Below are 24,994 nucleotides of genomic sequence, written 5' to 3'. Positions count from 1 at the left end.
CAGATATTCTATTTTGATAGGCTTCTAGACGTCAAACTTAAAGGCTGGTATGAAAATGACTATTCCACCTACGGAGAAAAGGAATGAAATTAGTTTTACGTCCCAATTATATTCCTTAGGCTAAAGGGGACTCATGATAGATGAAAGTAAATTATATTATGGAAGAACTGATGAAATTATATCGTGGGGGAAACTGAAGAACTCCAAAGAAACATGGAAAATATGTTGTTCACTACAATTTTTCGTATCTTGGGATTGAGTTAGGGATTTCTTGCACCCGAGGTGTAGTTATGAGCACTCTACTACTATAATTCCTTCGTCCTCACCCACAGATGTTCTAACTCGATAGGACAGTGTTCGCGAGTCCCGGACTTCCGCTGAAGCCCGAGTCCAAATAAACTTAGTAAGCGCGAGCCCGCATGAGCTCACACCCCAATGAAGTAAGGGAGCACGAACCTAACTTAGGGAAGTGAGGCTGAGTGTGGGTCCCACTGAGATAAATGAGCATGAGCGCGAGCCCCGCTGAGGATTAGAGAGTTCGAGTGAGCACAAGCCACGCCAGAGCCATTGAGGGAAAAAGCGTGAAAGAGCATGAGCCCCAGCTACTAAGGGTAAAGAGTCCACAAGCATGAGCCCTAGCCACTGGAAGATAAAGAGTCAGTTAACACAAGCCCCAGCGATTGAGGGTAGTGAGCACGAGCCCCACTACGGGTAGTGAGAGCGAGCCCTATCTAAATATGCGAGCCTGAGCAAGTCTATGTAAAATGGCTATCTACATCTTCACCTAAAGGGGAAAGAATACAACATTCTTCGAAATATATTTTTAAACATCATTACAAGTTCCTAAAACATAATGTCATGTTCTGTCGATTGATTTAAACGTCTGAACATAAAAATTGAAGCCAATCTGGCACCATAATTAAAATTTTCAGGAGTTTGCAAACGTATAAAATAAATTACTCGTACAAACGAATTCTTATCTTTCCTATACGGAGTTAGTAATTACGCTGCTTCAAGCTGTGGTGACATTTACAGCGAGAAACAGAAGGTAATGCGATATACATTTTTAAGCGTGTTGTTTGTTGACGTTTAAAATGTGAAAGCTGATATATGATTCTCCCGCGGGTTTTTGTTTTCTGTCGAGTGAACCCTGCCTCCTCGCTGGACTCACTCCTAGAGGGAAGTAGAGCTTATTATCTTGTCAAGGCGCGTTAGGTTTAATCACGACATTGTCACTTTCCAATTCGACTGCCAGGGAGGGTGGGAAGACAGGATTTAACACTGCCTCGTGTGGCAATACACTTATAATTGTTTATAATTTTGTTTTTTCAGTAAATCAAACTTCACTCTGTGTGGTTGTTGCCTCTTCTAAAGAAAGAGCGTCCATAGCAAAAAATACTAGAATGAGGGTAATTACGTTTTCTTGTACTTGAAAGAGAGTCTACAAGGCAGAGTTATATTGGTACTTCTTAAGACCTTGTAAAGTTTCAAAGTACAAAATGAAATCTATAAAATTCTTTCTCTGCATTCCAAGAGTTTTCAAAGAAATTGTACTGAAACATCGGCAAGCGCTCTGTCATTTCATTGCTGTTAAATTAATGTATTGCCTTGTCTTCTACGATTAATATTTTTTTCAAAAAAGATTATTAACACTATAAGCCTGCCATATTTTCCTCATGACAATACGGGACACCTTCGATTCCGCCCCCCCCCTCCCGCAAAAAAAAATAAAACTTTACAACACACTTTTCGGAAACATTTTCATTCCATTATTTGAAATGGATAAAAAGAAGTAATGAACAAACTGTAGTGCAATCTGTTATCAGGAAATTTTATACTTATTGAGAACTCTCTCATGAGTGTTTTGCATTTACATGAGATTTTATTTGAAAATGCTAACCAAATAAGATGCTATTAAAGAATCTAGCACACGAAAAAAATCATGAACTTAGTGTCCTACACAGACACAATAGTGCGTGTTCTGAAATAACTCAAGAAAATTAAATATTTTTACAATAATAATAATAAATTCCACACAAAGAAAATTAGTACCTGAAATTTTACTCATATATTGTACGAAATACAAGTTTCGTTTCTTAAATACTAAACGTTACATCCTGCTAATATTGACGACAGAAATGGGACGGGACTAAAATACGAGACATTTGCCTGTCCCGACTAAATTGACGGGGACCGAGACACTCGGGTTTATTTTACGGGACGTGTGGCAGGCTTAATTAACAGTCCTGTTACTTGCATTTGAATTTCTTGTGTTACGCCTTGTCATATATTGATCGAGAATTCTTGTTCGTGTGTCATTGTAATTTTACAGTAATATTTATAAGTGTTGTTAATTTGGTTGCATACTTATGGGAAAAATAAATCACAATTACTACAATTTTATCACATACTATCATAGCAATTTTTACGCACTAAGCTGAAAATAAGCTTAGGATAAGTCCTTGAATAATTATATATATATATATATATATATATATATATATATATATATATATATATACCCAGCACGTAAATAAATAATGTATGCAAGCAGAATAAAAACTAGCAACTTTATCAGAATTGGCAAACGAATGACATTTTTAACGACATAAAAATTTAGTTTCTATTTTCTCGAAATCTACACATGAGAGTTTATCCTGGAGCATATCATATATACAATCCTACCACTATTTTTTTTTTCAACACGAAGTCTAAGAGTCAAATATGGGTCAGGTTTTATTTCATTAACCATACCATGCACTGTCATCTTGCTAGTGTTATAATGAAGACGCTGATGAAGGTATACTTTAGAACCTCTTTCATGTTAATAGGTACGGTAGTGTACTACAACAAATTTTAGATTTACGAAAGAAAAAAAAAATCGATTTTCTCGGAAACTACGCATGACCTTTTATACTGACATTTTGTTTAGCTTAATATTACCTATCGATTGGTATACTATAGTCTCTTTTTTAGGAATTTTTTTGATCGTTAAACGCTAATTATACTGTAGAACGACATTTATTTCGGGTATCGAATGAAAGCCCCTCGCGCCAAAGAGAGGACGCTAACCTCTTAGCTCTGAAGAAAATATTAAACGTATGAAGATCAGTTCTGTCCTTGTACCTTTAAAAAAAAAAACTATAATGTAGATTATTAAGCTAGTAAGTACTCTTTGGTATCCATACATATTTGTCAGTCTGTAGAAAAGTTCTGGGAGTTGCCATGGCAAGGATATTAACATGTCATGTTTTGTTTTTATATTTTATATATATATATATATATATATACACGTGTTCCAAATAGATGAAAGGTTCTACCTTAAGCGGCAACAACTGAAATATGTCGGATGGATGAATTGTGATAGTTCGTTTAAGCATATTCACGACCGGCTTTATCATCATCATCATCTATTAAGATCACGCTAGAGCAGTGGTTTTTAACCATATTCCTATTACAACTCTCATTTTATCACATCCTCTTGCCAGCGACCCTCTTATAATTTCTAGTTTGTAATAAGCTTGTGTGGGATTTTTAATGTACCTATTGCGGAGATCTCACGATATCCATCTATTTCTATAATAGTAGAATCCATTTCTTGTATATAGTGGGTACAGTAACTTCCCTAAAAGCGAATGGATTAGTTCATTCATATTACAAATATCGAATCCGATCCGTGATACTGTTTCAAAATGGATGGAGGTCGTTTGAGAATTTTAAAACTTTATAACTTCCTTAATTTTGGATCACATGGTTAAAAAAAATAAAGTGATTTCTAATTTTGGTTTAAAAATTTGGACAGTTGTTAAAAAGTGATTAAGTATTTTAAATGAGTTGATAATGTGCGTCACGAAGACTGAACCGGACATTGCCGCACTAGTGAAATCACATCATACTCAGGTATCTCATTAGCTTTCAATTTTATTTCAAAATGCAGGTTTTGTTGCATTTGTATTTTTTTGGTATTTCAATATGCAGTTCTTATTAGTTTAATATCTACCTCTTTCATTTAAATTGATTTCTAAACAACCCTGTACCTGTTGAAAATGTTTTAATAGACCTATTTTTTGTTGTTTTTAATAGTATATAAAAAATAAAAAATGTGTCTATCAAAACAAAATTCAAAATAATATTTAAAAATATTTTCCGGTATTAGATTCTAATTATATTTATCTCTTCCGTTTATCTTCGCGACCTCATGAAACCCTCTTGTGACCCCCCTACGGGTCGCGACCTCCAGGTTGAGAAACTTTGCGCTAAAGGGTCTTAAAGATTGTAATGTTAGTACGTACGTCCGTACGCTACTCTACACGATAAGCTAACTCTTGAATGAAAGCGAATTCTTGATATTTTTTGCAGACACCATCTCGACCGAGTTCGTCAATGGGGTCAAAATCCGTTAACATCATAATGGGTAACAATGACTTTAACGGTGACTATCCATATCCCATTCATTCATTCATTCATTCATTCATAAATGTACGTTCGCGTGATCCTCTTTACTGTCTTTAGCACAGTATTTCTTCTACACCGGAACTTAAAGTCAGATACAAACTAGATGTTTACCATTCACTGTGGTTTAATAGTTTGTTTCTTCTTCACAGAAATGAGTGTAGCATATAGAGAAATCATAAGATTATCATTTAACGTTAGAGCCATGGAGATATAAGTGAAATAAGTAGCACTGTGAACTGGCAATCAACGTATATTTTTTTTTTAATTTTTTCCCCTTAAGAAATAGTACAAATCTACCAATCATTAATAGCTCGCCCTGGATTTGATTTTCGGAATTTTTTGAGTGATATTGGATACAAAGATTTGTTTCCACGCAAGATAATTTGGCCAGAATGATTAACGTAGAATATTTTAACAGAACGTTTTGTAGTATGGTAAGAGCAAACTTGACCACCATGTTTCACAACATTTCTGTCCATACACTTTACATCTGACCCCACTTACAAGTGTAATTGCCCATTAAAAGAAAGAGCGCATCCTGAGAGAATAGATAAAGCCATCAGAGGGGACGGCCGAAAGAATGAAAGGCAAATCTGTGGGCGGTGACTTTTGTGAATGTGAACTGTGAATCTCATTTACCATCTCTACTTAAAGCTCAAGTAAGGTATAACTTTTTTAGCATACGATTTAAGAAGCATCATCAAACGTGTACACAATGGAGGTAAATCACACTTGTCCTGAAAGGATATATGAATGAGTGCTTGAACTTTGGTTCCCTTAATGCATTTCTGTGTACGCTACTGAGTATCAACTTAACATCGAAATCAATAGTGTACTTTGTGTATGTACGAAACAAAAGATTATAGTTTTTACTATCTATTTTGTCTATGGAACCCGAAAGTTCAGTGTAATCCAGTTGTGATCATGAAAGCTCTCCACTGACTTCTGTCTTTAGTCAACTGGATCCAGTTTCTATTTTGTATTCCAATTTCTGCGAGATCCATCTTAATATTGTCTTTCCATTCGTGCCTAAACCTTCCTAATGGTCTTTTTTCCCGATTAAGTTTCCAGCTTAAAGTTTTAAAATCGTTTTTACTTTCTTCCATTCTGACTATAATCCCTGCCTATTTGAGCTTCCTAGAGTTAATGGCACTAACGACGTTTAGTGAATTGTATAAATTAGGCAGTCTCTCGTTATGAAGCTTCCGATATTCTCAATTTCCGTCCCACTTGGGCCTAAATTATCGCCTCAGCATTTTGTTTTCAAATACTTTCAGACTGCGTCCTACCTGTAGGCACAAGTATCGTTTTGCGTATATTAAGTTTCAAATACTTCGACAGAATTCGCGAAGACAAAAAAAATTTACACGAATTCCATGTTTTCAGTTTGTTCAGTCGGTTTTTCTGTTTTATCGAAAACTACCTAGGTACGCATGAGTTTTAACACTAACTCATATTCTGTTCTATCCAGTGTAATCTATCGATTGGTATGCGTCTCAGCTTTAGACATTTTCTTTCATTAAACTCAATTCATTTAATATTGTAGAATTTATTTATTTACTTATTGTAATCAGAGCCCTACAAACTCAGGCCCGAAGACTGTATCTGTGCCCGGCCCGGCCCGAATCTCGAGCCGGGCACAAACGGGCCGGGCGTAACCGGCCTGAGAACAACCAAGTCTGATAAGTCAAGTCAATCCTTCAATATGCAATGGAAAATAAGAAATATGTCGTCATAATATTGCAATGTCTATTTGTTCTTCTGGAATGGGAAAATTGTGTGAAAGGTTACCCAAGGTTTGTTTTCTATATCCCTATTCTGTCCATGTGTTATCTGTGCTTGCTCTGTCCAGCCATATTTATTCTACCTAGGTACAATAATACAGCTCATGGACGTAAAAGTCTTATACTACACTCATTAGTGCGTTACGAGTAACAGAGAAGATATGTAAAACTCCTACACCATATGTGATACTAATACTACAACTACTACTGCTAATAATACTATGACTATTACGATTACGAATGCTAGTGCTAATTCCACTATTGCTGCCACTGCTACTACTATTATTACTACCACTACTGCTACTACTCATTACTATACTAATACGACAGCGAATACCACTACTGCTATTACTAGTAATACGAAAACAAAGCAATGAAAATGAAATCTTTGAGTTTTACATCCGGCAGTTATGCCGGCTAGGCTAAAGGAGAAATGGTGAATGGATAAAGTGGGAGGAAACGGGAGAACGCCGAGAACCCCCCACCCACACGGTGTTTGTCCACCACAAACTTCACTTGGCGAGAGCTGGGATCGAACCAGGGACCCCATGCACCAGAGGTGAACGCCCAACCATTGAGCCACCGTTCCAGGAACACCTAATCGACCCTGGCGTCTTGGTGATTTATTTGATCATTATATTTTGTTATATTTGTGGTATCATACTATAAACAATACAGGAACATATAACACCATTTGGTATTTCCCTTGCTAATTGAACATTACTACAAATTGCGCTGATCTTATGAGCACGCCAGTTCACGGTTTTGGCTTCCTTGTCTAATGGTAGCGTACCAAATCTTACTTAGTGGGTCAAGTACTTGACTTTATCATACGTTGTTTAGGTAACTACGGCTCAGGATGAAGCCGTATGAGCGGTTGGATGATGATAGGATGAATTGGTGGAATGAAAACAGTGGAAGGAAGCGGGACCACCCCGGAAACTCCCACGCACACGGTGTTTGTCCACCACAAAGCTCACAAACCACGAGCACGGATTGATCAGACGACCTCTAGCACCAGACGTGAGTGCTTTTCCTAATGAGCCACCGTTGTCCCTCGTTCAAGCATCGGTTCCTATTCTACGCAGACCTGCCAAAATAACTAGTATTTCTCCTTTTTTTCTGTACTTAGGAGGTAAATTCGGTACCACCAGACATGTCAACTCTGACGCGAAGTCGTAGCAGTTTTAGTAGTATTAGCAGTGGTCGTAGTAGTAATAGTAGAAGTAGTAATAGTAGTAGTATCACAGTACTTTGCAGTCTTGAATAAAGAGTCAGTTTCCCAAATACATTACGATTAGCATAGGCTAACAGTTTCCGATCCGTCTTTCAGTGTGTCCGGGCCAAGCCGGGCCGGGGCGGTTCGGCCCGGAATGTGCCCGACCCTGTTAGGGCCCGGGCCAATTTGAAACGGGCAGGACCGGGCCGAACCGGGCGCGCCTGGCCCATGCAGGGCTCTGTAATACCATCTAAGTTCGTTTACGTATATCCAGAGAAAGCCACGGATCCCAGATTTGGTCAAAGAAAAGCTATACACACGTGTCAGTATAATTTTATCCATATGGATATGATAAATGCCATATGAGCGGTTTTATCCCATTTAAATTTTGACCTTAAGGCTAGGTCTACCTTTAGATCTGCTTCTGTGCTAGTGCCTAAATCATTTCCATTTTTATAGTCATTCCAACTATCCATTATAGGAAGTCTTTTTACAGAAGATATCCTACGAACGTATTTTACCCTCACCTCAGATCTGTAGGTTGGGTTGCATAAATAGCAGTCGTTTCCTCACGAGACGTAGATTTAAAATTTATTCTGCAAACGTTACAGTCAAAGAAAGCTTGACAAATACACATTGCTTTATTTTTTTTTCTGAAATTCTGACAGCTCGAATAGAGAGTAGGAATATCTAAAAGTTGAGAAAGCTAAAAGTTTAATTTGAATAATTTACAATATATTATATCGGGATTGTTTCCTACCCGCATTTAGACTTGCTGTTCACAACCTATTTCCTATCCTCCGCTGAAGTGTTTAAGAGCACACATTTAAATCAGGCTGCAATGAAGACTTCTAGAAAGAACAAATACGAACTACGATTATACTATCCCAACTCTCGTCAAGGGGCTTTTGTGGTGAACAACGCGTGTATGAGTTTTTTCGGGGTGGTCCCATTACTTCTCACTCTTTTCTCCATCATTTCGTTCATCCTTTGTCTCCCTTAGCCTTGACACATAATGGTGGACGTTAAAAAAACAGTACTGTATACTACTATATCAGATACTAGCAGCGTTCACCCCGCTTCGCTGCGGTCACCCCGGAACGCAATAAACGTTGTTACTTAGATAATTTTTACTTTTTCGCTTTCAAGTGATATGATAAAAACCATAGAAGATTGCAGTAAATGTTAACATTATATCGCCTGTCATTTATGTTAACCCGCCCCGCTTCGCTGCGGTCACCCCAGAACGCAATAAACTTTGTTATTTAGATAATTTTTACTTTTTCGCTTTCAAGTGATATGATAAAAACCATAGTAGATTGCAGTAAATGTTAACATTATATCGCCTGTCATTTATGTTAACCCGCCGAGTGACACGGTCATGCGGGTTGCATATACATACGTTTATTTTTATACCTATGATGAACTAACAAAGGATTTGTACGTTATGGACACTTGAATGGTCAATTATCTCAAGACACTGGTAATTAAAAATTAAAGTGATATGATAAAAACCATCTAGGGTCCAAATCCTAATAACCCCCCAAAAATGAAAGAAATTGGTTCAGCCGTATTAGCGTGATGAGGGAACAAAGGATTTGTGCGTTCTCTTTTATATATATAAGATATATGATCAGTCTATTTAAAAATCACCCAATTTCAGATTAAAATATTGCTGACAAAATTTATTCCGCCTTATGCAGAGTCGTTTTGGAGTATGATTAGCATCATACTAAAGGCCTAACTACTTCAGGAAACATATGTTAGTCGAACACTTTAGTATGGTACTAATCACGTGTCAGAACGACTCTGCATAATGCCCATTATTATTAAATTTTTGTATACAAAGTTGAGCTATATTTAGAGAGAAGAAAGCAAGCATTCATTAATTCTTTTTAGGATGACTTTTCTTTCATGTGGCCATTTTGTATAGGCATGTAAGACAATTTTGCAGTTAATGAAAGATTTGTGGAAAACTTTGTAGTTCCGCTATTTTTTGAAGATATCGATTTTAGAAGAATATTTGAAAGAGAATGAAATGTGTAACATTTTGGTTCTAGTGCATATTTGAACCTATTAAACAACAAATACCTTTTAAAAACTTGTTGAAAATTAAAGTTTGAAAACTTCACCAATTTAGGTTGAACATAGCCAATTTTCGAAAAATAGCAATTTTGAAGATCAATAAAGAAAAGATGAGACAGATATCAAAACATTTATAGACGTACCACGAAGCCTATATCTAGAAATAAATTAATGATGAGCCTTATTTAATTCTTTAAAATTTTAATTTCAAAGATTACAATTTACGTTTTTCAAACTTTAAGTATTAACATTTTTTAAAAAAATATAAAATGTATTTGCAACATAGTAGGCTTAAATATGCACTAGACATTTAATATTGCACATTTCTATTTCAGGTTTTTAAAAAATAATCTTCAAAAATGACGGAATTTAAAGCAAACCTTTGCAAATTTCAACAGTGGCTTACGCGCCTCCAATCCTAAATGGCTGTAATTCAACACAGTACTAACCTGTACACATTTTTCTTTTTTTTGTAAATATGTTTTGACATTATTGGTTAATTTGATATGCATTTACTCTATATCCATCATATTTTTATCTAAGCGATAATATTCTATAATTAAGTTGCCATCTCAGAATTTATCTGATAAAAACAAACATGTGAGAGTATTAAGTAGAACCGCAATATTCAATGTTTTCCTTATTTACACTTTTCCGACTGTATTTTTAGATCACCAGGATCCTTGTGGTATCTATACCCAAAGCTTACCACACGTCCGTAAACTCCCTCCCCTCATATGACGCACTAATGATAAAATTAGTTTTAATCGTTAGTGCTTCTTAGTGCAGCAACCCCTAACGTTAGTGCTTCATTAGTGTATGTGTTACAAGTAAAAAACTGAGGGGCAAGTTCACGCCCCCCGCACTTCAAGCACTAACAAAAAATTAGTGCCATTCGTTGATGCATCGTTAGTGTTTCTTAGCTTATTAATTCCTAACGTTGGTGTGTCATTAATGTAGGTTCTAGTAGGGATGCGCGCTAGTCGACACACACTTTGTAAAATTCGAGACGAGTCGAGACAAACTTATTTCTCGACTCGAATTTTCGAGTCGAGTCGAAACTGCTCGTAAAAATCTCGACTCTACTCTGTCTTTAAAATCTTTCCATAATTTTTAAAATAATTTTGAAGAAAGTATTCACTCAGAAACAGCCTTGAAACCAACTCCAGCATTTATTACTTTAGAAAGGCACAGAACGCATAAACTTAATAGTTAATCTTTCGAGATCAAGATTTAATTTTCAGCTCAATTCAGTTATTAGGAAAGTGCTAGCCGTGTGTAGAATGGAGAAGGCGCGCGATCTATCTGAGTTTGACCGAAGGCAGGTTGTAATGACTCAAAGACTCGGCACGAGAATTTCGGAAACTTCAGGACTTGTCGGGTGCTCGAGGAGTGCTGTGGTGTCTTCAACAAGTGGCGAAACCAAGGGGTAAACGATGTCCAAACGTCGAGGGGTTGGGCGCCCCCCACCTCATTACAAATGTCGAACGTCATAGGCTGCGCAGACTGATTAAACAGGACAGGCAGCGAACTGTGGCGGAAATAACATCAGACTTTAATGCCGGGCAAAATACAAGTGCGTCAGAATCAAGGATCTTATAAAATAGAGGATCTGCCCATATGTATCTTCATCCTATAAAATAAATGAAGCTAACAAACAACCGAGCATCGGTACGTCTGGTTGGCTACTTTCGTTTCCGCCATCGTCTGATTGGCTACTTTCGTTTCCGCCATGATTGTTGGCTCAAAACATTGCGATCCTATTGGGCGGAGTGGGCAGAGTAGGGGTGGCGAAACTGACGTATGGCTTCAAGATTTTGTTGTAAGGGCAGATCCTCTGTTTTATAAGACCCTTGGTCTGAACACAGTGCGCCAAACACTCCTAACGACGAGCCTTCGCAGCCGATTACTCATCCATGTGTGAACACCACGACATCTACGACGGAAATGAGCACATGACCATCGACACTGGACCTTAGTGCACTGGCAGGGCGTTGCATTATCTGATGAATCCCGATACCATCTTCATCATCATGATGATGTGAGGGTGTGAATCCGTCGTGTTCCAAGGGAACAGCTCCTTGACACCTGTATTGCGACACGGAGACAAGCTGGCGGCGGCTTAATTGTGCTCTGGGTATATTCACGAGACCATACATGTGTCTAGTGGAGCTCGAGCAAGTCACCATGACGCCCGAGGCGTACCACACACTGCTTGCAAACTATGTACACAACTTCATGACGACCATGTTTCCGAACGGTAGTGGCATTTTTTGACAAGATAAATTTGAGTCTAGTCGATACAGAAACTGTCGAATCGAGACAAATATATTTTCGAGTCAAGACAACATTTTCTCTAGACGAGTCGAGACAGGCTTAAATCTCGACTCGTTTCGTGCGCATCCCTAGGGTCTAGAGCCAAAACAATGGTAGGGGGTAAGTACACGCTGACCCCCTTCACTTCAAGCACTAACGAAAAAATAGTGTCATTCGTTAGTACTTCTAGAAAACATTAATGTTTCGGTAGTGCTTCACTATTAGTGTAGATATGGTCAATTAAATGTCACGAAACTTCCATAAGAATACATGGGGAATTTCATTGCGCCAAACTCCCGCCAAATTCAAAAGCACTTATGATCTATTTTAATGCTATCGTTAGTGCTTCTCAGTGCACCAACTCCTAAAGTTTGTACTTCATTAGTGTAGATGCTGCAAGTAAACTTTTGGGGGCCAAGTGCTTGAAGTGTGGGGGGGGGCAGCGTGAACTTACCCCGTAAGGTTTTTTTACTTGTAGCACCTACACTAATGAAGCACTAACGATAAGGATTGGTGCACTAAGATGCACTAACGATTGAGACTAATTTTATGTGGTGGTGGAGGGACAAGTTCACGAACGTACTTATCACTGCCTTCGACGCCTCACACTGTTAACTACAGACTCCAATCCTTCAACGAATGAGAAGTTACAAATCCAGTTGTTCGAACATTCACTATTCACTCAAATTCTAACTTAACTTTAATAGTAAACTTCTGAATGAAGAGTGTTTAAAACTAGTTTAATATTGTTAATATTTTCTTTCATCTCACCCGTTACAACTACCATGTGCGTCACTGTTAGGAGAAATCAAGCAACAGGCATGTAGCCCAGGGTGTCCGGACCCCCCCTCGAGACCCGAAATGAAAAATATTAAGGAAGGATGAAACAAAGAAAGGAGAAAAAGAAGAATCAGCGTTAAAAATAAAAAGCCATACCAAGCATTTGGTTACTCTTTCTTATGAGAAGGGGGGGAATGGAGTGTTGCTTTTGTAAATATTTGTGGAAATTATTGACGTGTGTTTTACTGTCTGTTCTAAATGACAAGTTAAATAAGCAGTAGCCAATGATACGCAAACTTGAACACAGGTTGTCGGCATGCGCCCTTCTCATTGTTTCCTCTCCACTCCAATCTTACGAGGAACGCATTAGCTGAATAACTGGCAATACATGGTGGCGAGTGAGCGGGACATCCTGGAAAAGTCAGGGAATTTGAAATTTCTAGAAAAGTTGCGGAATTCTCAGAATTTCTCTATTAGTCAGAGAAATTTCAAGCTTTCGAAAACATAGTATCGTTCTGTAAAAGTGTGAATATTTTAATCAATTTTTCGTCATCGCCTCTCTGCAGTATAAAACATGCTACTTCAGAAACAGTTTTCTACTGCTCTTTTAACTTGTCATTTGGAACAGAGAGTAGTTGTCAGAACAATAAAAACAAACAAACAAAAAGGTACGTGGAAAAAAAGTTCTGTTAACATTTGATTCAACAGAGAAAGGAACGCAGATATTGTAAAGTATTTTACAAGACATTATTGGATATGTATTTTTTATAATAGTGGATATATAATAGTTGTGATCATAATGAAAGGAAAATTGTTATATTTGAATGAAGATGAAGGAACGTAGATATTGTACAGTCCGCAGCCAAAAACCTGCAACATTAGCATGTAAGTTTATTGTGAAACTACGCCTAACAGCCCAGGGAATTAACACAACGCTTAAGTGGCACGAATCACGACAGGAGAAACTTCGGCGTCCTCCCCTGCACACTTATTTTGGAGCAAAAGACGACGTCGTTTCACAATCAACTTACATGCTCATGTTGCAGGTTTTTTGCTGTGGACTGTACAATCTTTTCCAACACTTTTTTTTTAAATATTTTTACTCGAGATTTTTTGTTATTAAAATAATAACATATCTTCCTTTAATTGTCCTAACATTTACGCGTCCTGCTTGAGAATCAGAACAGAAACGGGACAACGGTTGAAGGAAAGGGAATAAAATGGGACGTCTGACCGCCTTACTTTTGGAATACACTTTATTTCAACAGAAATTAAAGTTTAACAGTTGGTGATAACTTTCGCTTTATGTCATTAACCATACTGGGTACTGTTGTCTTGCTAGCGTCATAATGAAGTTGATAAGAGTATACTTCATTATGTTTCAACTTAATAGATGGCGTTATTCTTGTACAGCATCAATTTTTAGATTTACAAAAAGTTCTTATTGATTTTTTCCAAAGTTACACATGAGCTGTTACACTGATATATATCAGTTGATTTAGCTCAATGATATCTATCGTCTCCTGAGATTTATTTTTTCTTTAAAAAGCTGATTATATTGCAGAATTTTCAATATATTGTAAATATGAAATTGAAGTAATAGTGACAATTACAAAAAAAAATTATAAATAATCGTTCGTTTGCTATCATCGACAGTAGCGGTACCATTCGCTCTGATTGACCTTGTTGCTACTTCACAAGTATACCCAGTGTTGTGCCGTGGAAAATCAGCGCACGGGGCGAGAGTATATGACGGTGCCCCCCTACATACAAATGAGGTCAACAGACCAGCCACGAAGCGCCACCATGGTTGACGTAAAACGTAAGAAAATTTTCAAATATAAATCCTGCTTATCCTTGATTTTGAACACTTTTTATTACTTTTTCCTTCCATTTTATATATGTGCACATACATTTTCTAATCCTGGTCAAATTAAATAGATTGAAAAATACTGCTGTTGATCTAAATATTCCATTTTTTTCTTTCTCTTTTATTTTCTCTCATGAATTTTGCGCCCCTTTACTTCGGCGCCCGTGATTGATTACACATGATTGATTAGCTCCACCTGTGACACATTTGGATTTGAATGTGTACATTCTTGTTAACTGAAAGCTCGCCACCTGTTTCCCATACTAAAAGCGCCCCACAATTCACAGAAATGCTTCGCGTAGCAGTTTGTCCAATCTTTTATTGACTGTGCTAAACATTCAAAACCAATTTTGTCTTTATTATTACTTATCTTTTCCTCAGTTTCCTTTCTCGTCTTTATTTTATAATAATAATAATAATAATAATAATAATAATCTTTTATTTAAAGGTTTGAACTCAATGTTTTAGCAAACAAATTGTTTTGCGGGAGGGAGGGATTACCTTTTCAAGTTGTTTTTTTTTTTTTTTTTTTTTTTTTTTTAACGTACTAAAATCAAACCGTCTTTCAGATGAATTCGTTTGGAGGACCTTTTGTCTTCCCCTCGTGCAACATCTCTGTTTCAATTACACTATCCTCATTGAAGCTTGCAAACATTTTATAACTTGCCTATGAAACCGCCCGTCAGAGCAAGCTGTACGCATGCGGAGCATGGGATAGATGTCTTTGCTGTTTGCTCCTACACTCTCTTTCTGAAAACCTTTTTCTTGCCTCCTCTTTCTTTCGTCATTAAATCGTAAGTGTGCATTATATCATAAAACAGGATCTAACCATTGAAAATCATCTGAAAGGATGTGCTTATCAAAATGTAAGAATACATCCTCTTTTCTTCACTCAAGAAGAAGAAATGAAAAGTATACTTGTAAACCGAGTAGTTACTTATGTAGAACTTCAAACTGAGATTTCAAGGGGAAACGAAAGTGATATGATCTACTGAAGAGGTTTCTTTTTGAGGAAAATTCTTAGTCATACAGAACTTACTGTACTTCTATGGGCCCCAGACAATCACTTCAGACTAAAAACTAGAGTAATGTCCTAGCTGTACTGAAATTGCTTTCCGTTTTCGATTCTATTCTGAAAAATGCCTATTTCACGCAGCAAATGTTATGGATTGATATATTCTTTAGTTCAGTATTCAGAATGAATTCATCTACCTAATGACATTCGTTGTTCGGTATAAGGTACTGGAAAGCATCCGTAAAATAAGTGAAGTGATATGATGTTTAACTACTTCTGATGTGGCACACCAAAAGCAGATGTCAGCAGTAGTAAGATATGTAGAGGAATCTTTCCTGGCTTTATAAACAAAGCACAAGGATGCAGAAAGTTTGGTTAATTCCACCTTAAAAGCAGCTAGAGACTGAAGAAAATGACATAAGAAATTGTTGGTTCCAGTTTCGCTACAACGATGCTGATATGTCAGGACATAGAAGAGGTGTTAATCAAAGAATTATGAAAAACAGAGAATCTTAATGTTTGTAAATGTGGCAATCACTCACTCAATTTGGTGGGCACAAATGTAGCAAAATAGGACACACTGATGGTAATTTTTTGTGTGTGTATGTTTATTGAACCAGGTCACCGCACCTCGTAGCTTGTTCAACAAAGTACTGAACAAAACGCTGGAATGACTAAAATAAGTCAGAAACTAGGTGGAGTGGAGTACAAACCAGAAGTTGTAAAGCCCTCACAAAATATATTGCAGAGGTACTTACAATTTTTCAGGTCATAATAGATTATAAGAGCAAGGGCAATGAAACAAGAAGTGACTCAAGAGGACTCTCATACAAAATTGGAATTACAGACTTCTCACTTCGTTCAGATTTTGGAACAATGCACTCCAGTGGTCGAAGTGAGGCGGTATGCGGTGCAGTGGCGGCTCGTAAGTATATGATATGGTAGTGCCAAAACGTACACAATAAATAAGTGCACAATAAATAATAAATAAGTGCATATCCGTAAAAAAAAAAAAGTACATGTAAAGGCACGAATAACATTATTTTATTACAGTCACAGTCACAGTCACACACACACACATAATTCGTGTGTAAACTTTAATTTCATAGTACTCAGAACTGGTAAAAGATAGAACTGTGAAATTTGCAGGTAATTTAGAGGAAGGTCAGAAGATTTGTTTGATAGCAAAACGAGATCGCGGGTATTATTGTTTGCGGAGTTACAGGGTCAAAGGTCAAAATACAATTTTTTCCTTATGGGATTTCAATGTTAAATAGTAGTCTCACATGCCATTTTTTTGAATATCCATCTTCGGTAGCAAAAATTGGTATATCGACATAAATTCTGATCCGAAACAATGTGATAACGAGAAATTTGGGCAATCGTGACCCGGTGACCTCTAGCAGGTCATCTGTGACCTTTGAAGAAAAAGCTACCTTTTCAACAGCTTATTGTACACAACTAATTCAGTTGAAGATAATGTTAAAAAACATATGCACAAAGGATCTACTGAACATCCCTTTTAGCAAAACGAAGAGGTCAGCAATATCATCAGAGGTCAAAGGTCACGTAGTTAAAATGTCATAGTTGATGTGTTAACAAATAAGAAACTGTGACATTGGAAATAATGCTTTGAAGTGCCATAGAACACATGCATAAAGATCCTTCCAACGAGTGTGTATGGGCATAGGGAAAAGGTCATCATAAGAGGTCAAAGGTCACGCAGTTAAAATTTCATGTTTGATGTGTTAGCAACTATGAAACTGTGGCGTTTGAAAAATGATTTGAGCTACCATGGAACACATGCATAAAGGTCCTTCGAATTGGTGTATATGGGCATAGGAAAAAGGTCAACAATGTCATAAAAGGTCAAAGGTCACGCAGTTAAAATTTCATGTTTGAAGTGTTAACAAGTATGAAACTGCGATGGTGAAATAAGGATTTGAGTTTCCACTGGACACATGCAGAAAGGATCTTCGAATTGGTGTGTGTGAGAGGTCAACAATATCGTAAAAGGTCAAAGGTCACGCAGGTAAAATTTCATGTTTGATGTGTTAGCAAGTATGAAACTGAGACGTTTGAAAAATGCATTGAACTACTACAGAAAACATGCGTAAAGGTCCTTCGAATTAGTGTGTATGGGCATAGCAAAAAGGTCAACAATGTCATAAAAGGTCAAAGGTCACGCAGTTAAAATTTCATGTTTGATGTGTTAGCAAGTATAAAACTGTGACGTTTTAAATACGGATTTGAGCTTCCATGGAACATATACAGATATGTCCTTCCAATGGGTGTACATGACCATAATGAAAAGGTTAATACTGCCATAAGGTGAGGAAGCCTAATTTTGTAATTCAGATGCTGCAGGCAATGGTAAATATGTTTCTGTGATGTTTAAAATAATGAATTGAACATAGTATGAGTCCCACCTTTTGTTAATTATTTAGCCTTGCAAAACTGCATTCGAAATGTTTTTTTTTTCTTATTGAAACATATTAATAGCTATTTATTGCACAGAAATATTTGAAATATTGTCTTACCTCTACAACAAACACTGACGTCCTTGTAGACTGTAAATCTTTTTAATACTTTGCAATTTATTCCACGTGATCTCCGTGATGTGCTAAACTTAAGTTCATTCTGTGTATAAGTGTCTTTGTGAAGATTTTTTCAAGAGTGTCTGGAGTTATTTGTTCAACGGCACGCTGTATCGATCGTCGAAGCTCTTCAAGTGTTACTGAAGGAGTTTTATAAACTTGTTGCTTAAGAAAGCCCCATCGAAAGAAGTCGCATGGGGTTAGATCAGGACTTCCAGCTGGTCACTCAACATCAGAAACTATACTTATTAAACGGTTTCCAAACCTTCCTCTTAAAATTTGCAATGTTGCCCTAGTACGATGTGCTGGAGCACCATCCTGTTGAAACCACATATCATTGTGTGGATCAAGATTTAAGGGATCAAGTTCATGCAAAAGAAATTCTCGCAATATATTTTGGTATGTAAGTTTATTAACGTTTCCTTCGAAGAAAAACGGCCCTATTACACCAGTTGCTGTTAGTCCCATCCACACCATAATACCCCTTTGATCTGCACAGCGTTCAATTCTTTCCGCCGGTGGACTGGGTCCCAAGAACCGTTCATGTGACGAAGACACTCTTCCATTTTTTTTAAAGCTTCATCTGACATAAGTTGAAATAAAAATATGGGATTTTCATTTAATTTGTCTATCAACCAGTTACAAAATAAAATTCTGGCACCGAAATAATCATCATATAATTTATTTATAATCTTCATACTGTACGCCTCAACCTCAAGCACACGCAATATCCTACTCAGCAAACTTCTTTCAACGTTGGGTGCAACAATCCAGCAACGGATTTATTTTCTTGGTGAACTAAGCACAGAACGAACCACTTTGCGTTTAGTATCCTCGGTAGAGATCCTTACAGGTGGTCCTGCCTTTCGTTGTCGCTGAGAAAGATGTTCCTTTCTAAAAACAGTTATTCCGAAACTGTTTGCAAAGATGAAGAATTTGGGTATTGCTTATTTTCACACCCCACCGTGCAAACGCCTTTCTCCGCGTTTTTGTAACCTACTTCCTACTAAGAACTGTGTGCAAATCGGCACGTTGTTCCTTTGTTAGAATATCCACTGTGACTTACACAATTACACACACACACACACACACTTCCAAACACGTAGGTCTATGAGTATAGGGAAAATAAGAAATACAAGAGCTTTTATTTTCGTACACACTCACAAGACACACAATATTCCCAAACACTCAAGATTCACAAACTCATTTAATTTTAAGCTCAACTCCACACTTCACTGCCTCACTGTCTCTGTCCAACCAGATTATCATTCTAGCAACACCAAACCACCCTTGTGAACGAAACAGACTGATTATTTGACGTGAGTTTAAAACATAACAGTTCGTGTTTATGCTTCAGTCACAAAAAGGTATAAATAAACGATAAGAGTGCGTCTCTTCCTACATATGGGGAAGCAATTTATTTCCAGTGGAATTATTTTTATTTTCTCAATTTCCTGGGTAAGCATCAAGGAAATATTAAGGCTGTCCTATTTATTTTTCATGAGAATACGGGACATCTTTGTTCTCCCCTCAAACTTCACAGCACAATGCATTGCTTGGAAACAGTTTATTTTCAATGCATTATCCTTTTTGATATGGATACAAAGAAATAACGAACAATCTGTAGTACACTCTGTTCTCAGGATTTTTATTTTATTTTTTATTTTTATTTTTGGAGAACTCCTGAGTGATTTGCATATACATGTGATATTTTCATTGGAAAATGCTACCCAAATAATATCTTTTTTTAGAATCTAGACGAAAGAAAATCCTGTACCCACTATGCCCTAGAATGTCCTGCACACAATAGTGCGCATTCTATAATTACTTCCTAAAATTAAGTATTCTTGTTATTTAAAAGAAAAGATTTCCGAGAGCCCAAAAAATATTCTTAATTTTATATACCACACCAACTAAATTAGTTCTCAAACGTTGCCGTCTCATACTTGCCAATATACAAACTATAAACTTCTTATCTCGTGACCTTTGACCTTTTATGACACTTTTGACCATTAATTATGCATGTATTCTATGGCAGATCAAATCACTTTTCAAACGTCACACTTTCATATTTGCTAATACAAACTATCATGTTTTAACTGCGTGACCTTTGACCTTTTATGACATTGTTAGCCTTTTTCTAAGCCCATGCACTCCCCTTGGAAGGACCTTTCTGCATGTGTTCTATGCGAGCTCCAATTATTCTTTCTAACGTCACAGTTTCATACTTGTTAACACATCAAACATGACATTTTAACTGCGTGACCTTTGACCTTTTATGACATTGTTGACCTTTTTCATATGCCCATACACACAAATTGGAAAGACCTTTATGCATATTTTCTATGGAAGCTCAAATCCTTATTTAGGACATCACAGTTTCATACTTGCTAATACATCAAACATGAAATTTTAACTGCGTGACCTTTGACCTTTAAGGACGTTCTTGATCTTTTTCCTGTGCCCATACACATCCGTTGGAAGGACCTTTCTGTATGTATTCTATGGCACGTCAAATCATTTTTCAAACGTCGCCGTTCCATATTTTCTAACACATCAAACGTGATATTTTACCTGCGTGACCTTCGACCTTTTACGATATTGTTGACCTCTCACACACACAAATTTGAAGATCTTTTCTGCATATGTCCAGTGGAAACTCAAATCCTTATTTCCAACATCGCAGTTTCATACTTGTTAACACTTCAAACATGAAATTTTAACTGCGTGACCTTTGACCTTTTATGACATTGTTGACCTTTTTCCTATGCCCATATACACCAATTCGAAGGACCTTTATGCATGTGTTCCATGGTAGCTCAAATCAGTTTTCAAACGCCACAGTTTCATAGTTGCTAACACATCAAACATGAAATTTTAACTGCGTGACCTTTGACCTCTTATGATGACCTTTTCCCTATGCCCATACACACTCGTTGGAAGGATCTTTATGCATGTGTTCTATGGCACTTCAAAGCATTATTTCCAATGTCACAGTTTCTTATTTGTTAACACATCAAATATGACATTTTAACTACGTGACCTTTGACCTCTGATGATATTGCTGACCTCTTCGTTTTGCTAAAAGGGATGTTCAGTAGATCCTTTGTGCATATGTGTTTTTTAACATTATCTTCAACTGAATTAGTTGTGTACAATAAGCTGTTGAAAAGGTAGCTTTTTCTTCAAAGGTCACAGATGACCTGCTAGAGGTCACCGGGTCACGATTGCCCAAATTTCTCGTTATCACATTGTTTCGGATCAGAATTTATGTCGATATACCAATTTTTGCTACCGAAGATGGATATTCAAAAAAATGGCATGTGAGACTACTATTTAACATTGAAATGCCATAAGGAAAAAATTGCATTTTGACCTTTGACCCCGTAACTCCGCAAACAATAATAACCGCGATCTCGTTTTGCTATCAAACAAATCTTCTGACCTTCCTCTAAATTACCTGCAAATTTCACAGTTCTATCTTTTACCAGTTCTGAGTACTATGAAATTAAAGTTTACACACGAATTATGGGACAGTCTGTATATATATATATATATATATATATATATATATATATATATATATATATATATATATATATATATATACAGAGAGAGAGAGAGAGAGAGTTATTTAGAATGAAGTTGTTTCTGCCTATCTGAACTTATTATAAACATAAAGCAGATTTTGTCCAGCTTGCGCCCCCCTTCCCCAAACAACACACGGAAAACAAAATAAAGGATTGGCTACATCACAACCACAAATTCGAACTGTTTTTTAAGTATATGTTCATGTTAAATTGATGCAATCTTTCCTTATTACGGATCACTTGCTTAACACACAGTTTTAAATTAGGCATTTGCTTTCCTAAATTTCCTGTTTCCAGTTAGTTTATCGTCATATGATAGGGATGAAAACGGATATTTCACTAAATTACTTGCCGCACTCATCGTAATGTATTGTTCTAGTTTCACGGAAAATAGTTACAAATATAGAGAAAGAAGAAAACAGCTCTACACTTAAATACTCAACATCAAAACTTCCCAAAAATATATAATTGACAAGTTACATACACACACCACATTCAACACCACAAACACTGAGGCATAGATTGTGTTTGTGTTTTAATCAGGGGGGGAACATACCTGGGTTGACAACACAATAACAAAATAAATTCCAAATTGATTTTTGGGAGGCTCTAATCTAGATGGTAAACTCATGTCCAAAATTATTGTCGCATGTCTATAAATATTTTGTTGTAGGAATATAATTTGATAACCAATTCGCCCGGTACTTCTTATAATGCTATTATATGTATAATTGGCAAAGACATGTATCTGGCAAATTTCATGTCAAAAGAACATTAAATAAGAACAATAAAACGAAAATAAAACTTTCTTGTCCATTTAGCTACATTTTGTTTTACTCATTCTAATTTTCGTATTTATAATTCTTTTCCTATGAAATTTATCACAAATATACATTTCCTGATTATACACATAGTATCAGCATTAAAAGTTTCCTGCAAAATCATTATCAAATTATATTCTTACAAGAAGACTATTATAAATAAGCGACAATCATTTTGGACATGAGTGTACATATTGATATGTAATAAGTAACTCGGGGTTCTCGCAGTAGTTTGGAAACATTGCAATAGGAACAAGTGAATCAGGAGTCCCGTGTTAGAATTCCAGGCGACTTAACTCCAAACCAAAGCCCCCTTTTCTAGAATATCAAAACATAAGACGAAACAAATCTCCCGCTTCGAGCCACCTTCGATCGTGGCACAAAACGCTAGTTATTTCTCCGTACTATCCTCCTGCTCTCCAACCAACGAGCATGCGCACAAACCATTTTTAGAACAGTCGGGAGAGCACGGGAGAACTTGGCACGAACAGAGTAGAAATAGGCGTATGTACTGCTAGCGTGCGAGTAATTCTGAGCGCATTCAATCACTGAGCGCGACTCAAACCAGCTTCTCGTGAGCAATGATGACGTTGCAACTACATTATTAGATTTAAATTAAATTAAAAAGATTGTTATTTAGTACGATACAAATATTATTTATATTATTTTTGTATTATTTGTGGTAGTGTCATGGCACATTGGCTCCCCTTCAGCGGCCGCCGCTGATGCGGTGGTATGCCATACCGCCTCTGGTTTTTCAGTAATGAGGACATACTATAACAACATACCACCTCCTGATACTTAACGATATTATTGAGCCAATATGAATAAACCAAGACAATTAACTCACTATCGCACAATATGTCGTTTATTAGAAAGTTCAGATCTTTAACGTGGGACAACTTAAAACATTATAACTTGCTTCATTTTTTCTATAATAAACAAGTAAGTCGTCCTAGTTACCAAAACATCCCATTACATACATTAAAGTTATATATGACAACATTCAAAAACACAAAATCATAATTTAATGTCCTCTTCTTCTATCAAGATAGCTGGCTAGTGCATATAAAAATCAAGTATCGCCCCAAAATTTAAAAGCTTAATACAAGAAAAATGATTACAAGAAACTGATAATGATACAATATATCGTTGTAATACCGTCTCAAATTTTTCAGTGATCAAGACAATATTTAAATAGCTGGTATGTTGAGTCAAAATCATAATAAAACATACCACGTCTGCTCTTTTTCCATTTCGAACACAGATGCACTCGCTTCAATCGATCGTGTTCAAGAGATGGTTCAGGATCTTAAGGTGAACTTCCATAACTTAGAAAACAATCGCAAAAAATGAGGATGTTCAATGTGTGAGTCATTAATATTATTTTATATTATATATCAGCGTTTTATCATATTTAAACGGTATCTCATCGCAGTTTGCTACACAAAATCCTAGAAATGCGATGTATCTATGATCGTAATTTGTTACCGAAGTGGGCTAATTTTGCAAGCGAAAACCGTTTATCATTATCTTTCCTTTGTGTCAGAATGTTTTTCTTTCGATCTTACATAATTACAGTTAAAGCTCAGTGAATAGTCTTCTTGGAAACCCGACGTTTACCTTCAGGTGTCTGTTGGCTCTCATGAACACAATCTACTACTGACTACAAACCAAATTATTGGAAATAGACCGTAGAACTTATGACAGACCATATTATCTTCGACACATTATTCTATTTGTAAAGAAAGTGGCTCAATGGACTCTCCAAATCCAAGACTCGAGTTTACGTTTCAAAAACTAGATTGCTATTCGAAAATAGCTATCAGCTTAAACAATCTGTAGAATATCAAAGTTAAAACTTTTTAAAAGTATAATTGCTTATACTTTTTCCTTACTTTGCTTTTCTTTATCATACTTCTTTCGTGATGCATAGAAAATGTTTATTATTTTTATTTCAAACAGTAAAATAGTAACGTTCTTGACTGAGCGAATGCGATACAAAACTTACAATTGCCATACAAATTTAAATTTGTTTCGCATTTTGTTACGCAAAAGTCAGAATCTTAAGAAAGGACGCTGATATTTTATATATTATTTTTGTTCCTATCGCCAATTGTGAAAGCTCATTCAGCAAATTACAACTAATTAGCTCGTATTTAAGTGTCCATGAATCGAGAGACTGACTGCATTATCTTCTCTACCATCATTAAGTGTTGATAGGAAAAAAATTTATACAAAAAACGAAGTTTGAGATATTGTAGACAAGTTTCCAGCACTTACATAAGAGAGAACAAAATATATTCTGTGAATGAAAGTAGTATGATAATGTTTTCATTCGCAGATTATATTTGTTATCTCTCTTGTCTAAGTGCTGGAAACTTGTCTATAATATCCCAAACTTCCTTGATAAACATACTCAAGAGTTAACATTTTTAGATCTTGTAGAAAGATTGCAGTAA

The 24,994-nt window shown here is 36.4% G+C and overlaps 1 protein-coding gene across 1 annotated transcript in view; it reads right to left on the bottom strand.

Annotated features, from left to right (window-relative positions):
• The window catches only part of mnd (L-type amino acid transporter minidiscs), a 173,444-nt gene that overhangs the window by 44,336 nt on the left and 104,114 nt on the right, over window positions 1–24,994 (bottom strand). The window lies entirely within an intron of this gene.

Source organism: Thermobia domestica, chromosome 1, assembly GCF_964235325.1.
Source record: "Thermobia domestica chromosome 1, izTheDome1.hap1.1, whole genome shotgun sequence".
NCBI lineage: Eukaryota > Metazoa > Arthropoda > Insecta > Zygentoma > Lepismatidae > Thermobia > Thermobia domestica.
The sequence above is the reverse complement of the archived record's forward strand: the minus strand, read 5'-3'. Positions and strand labels throughout refer to the sequence as shown.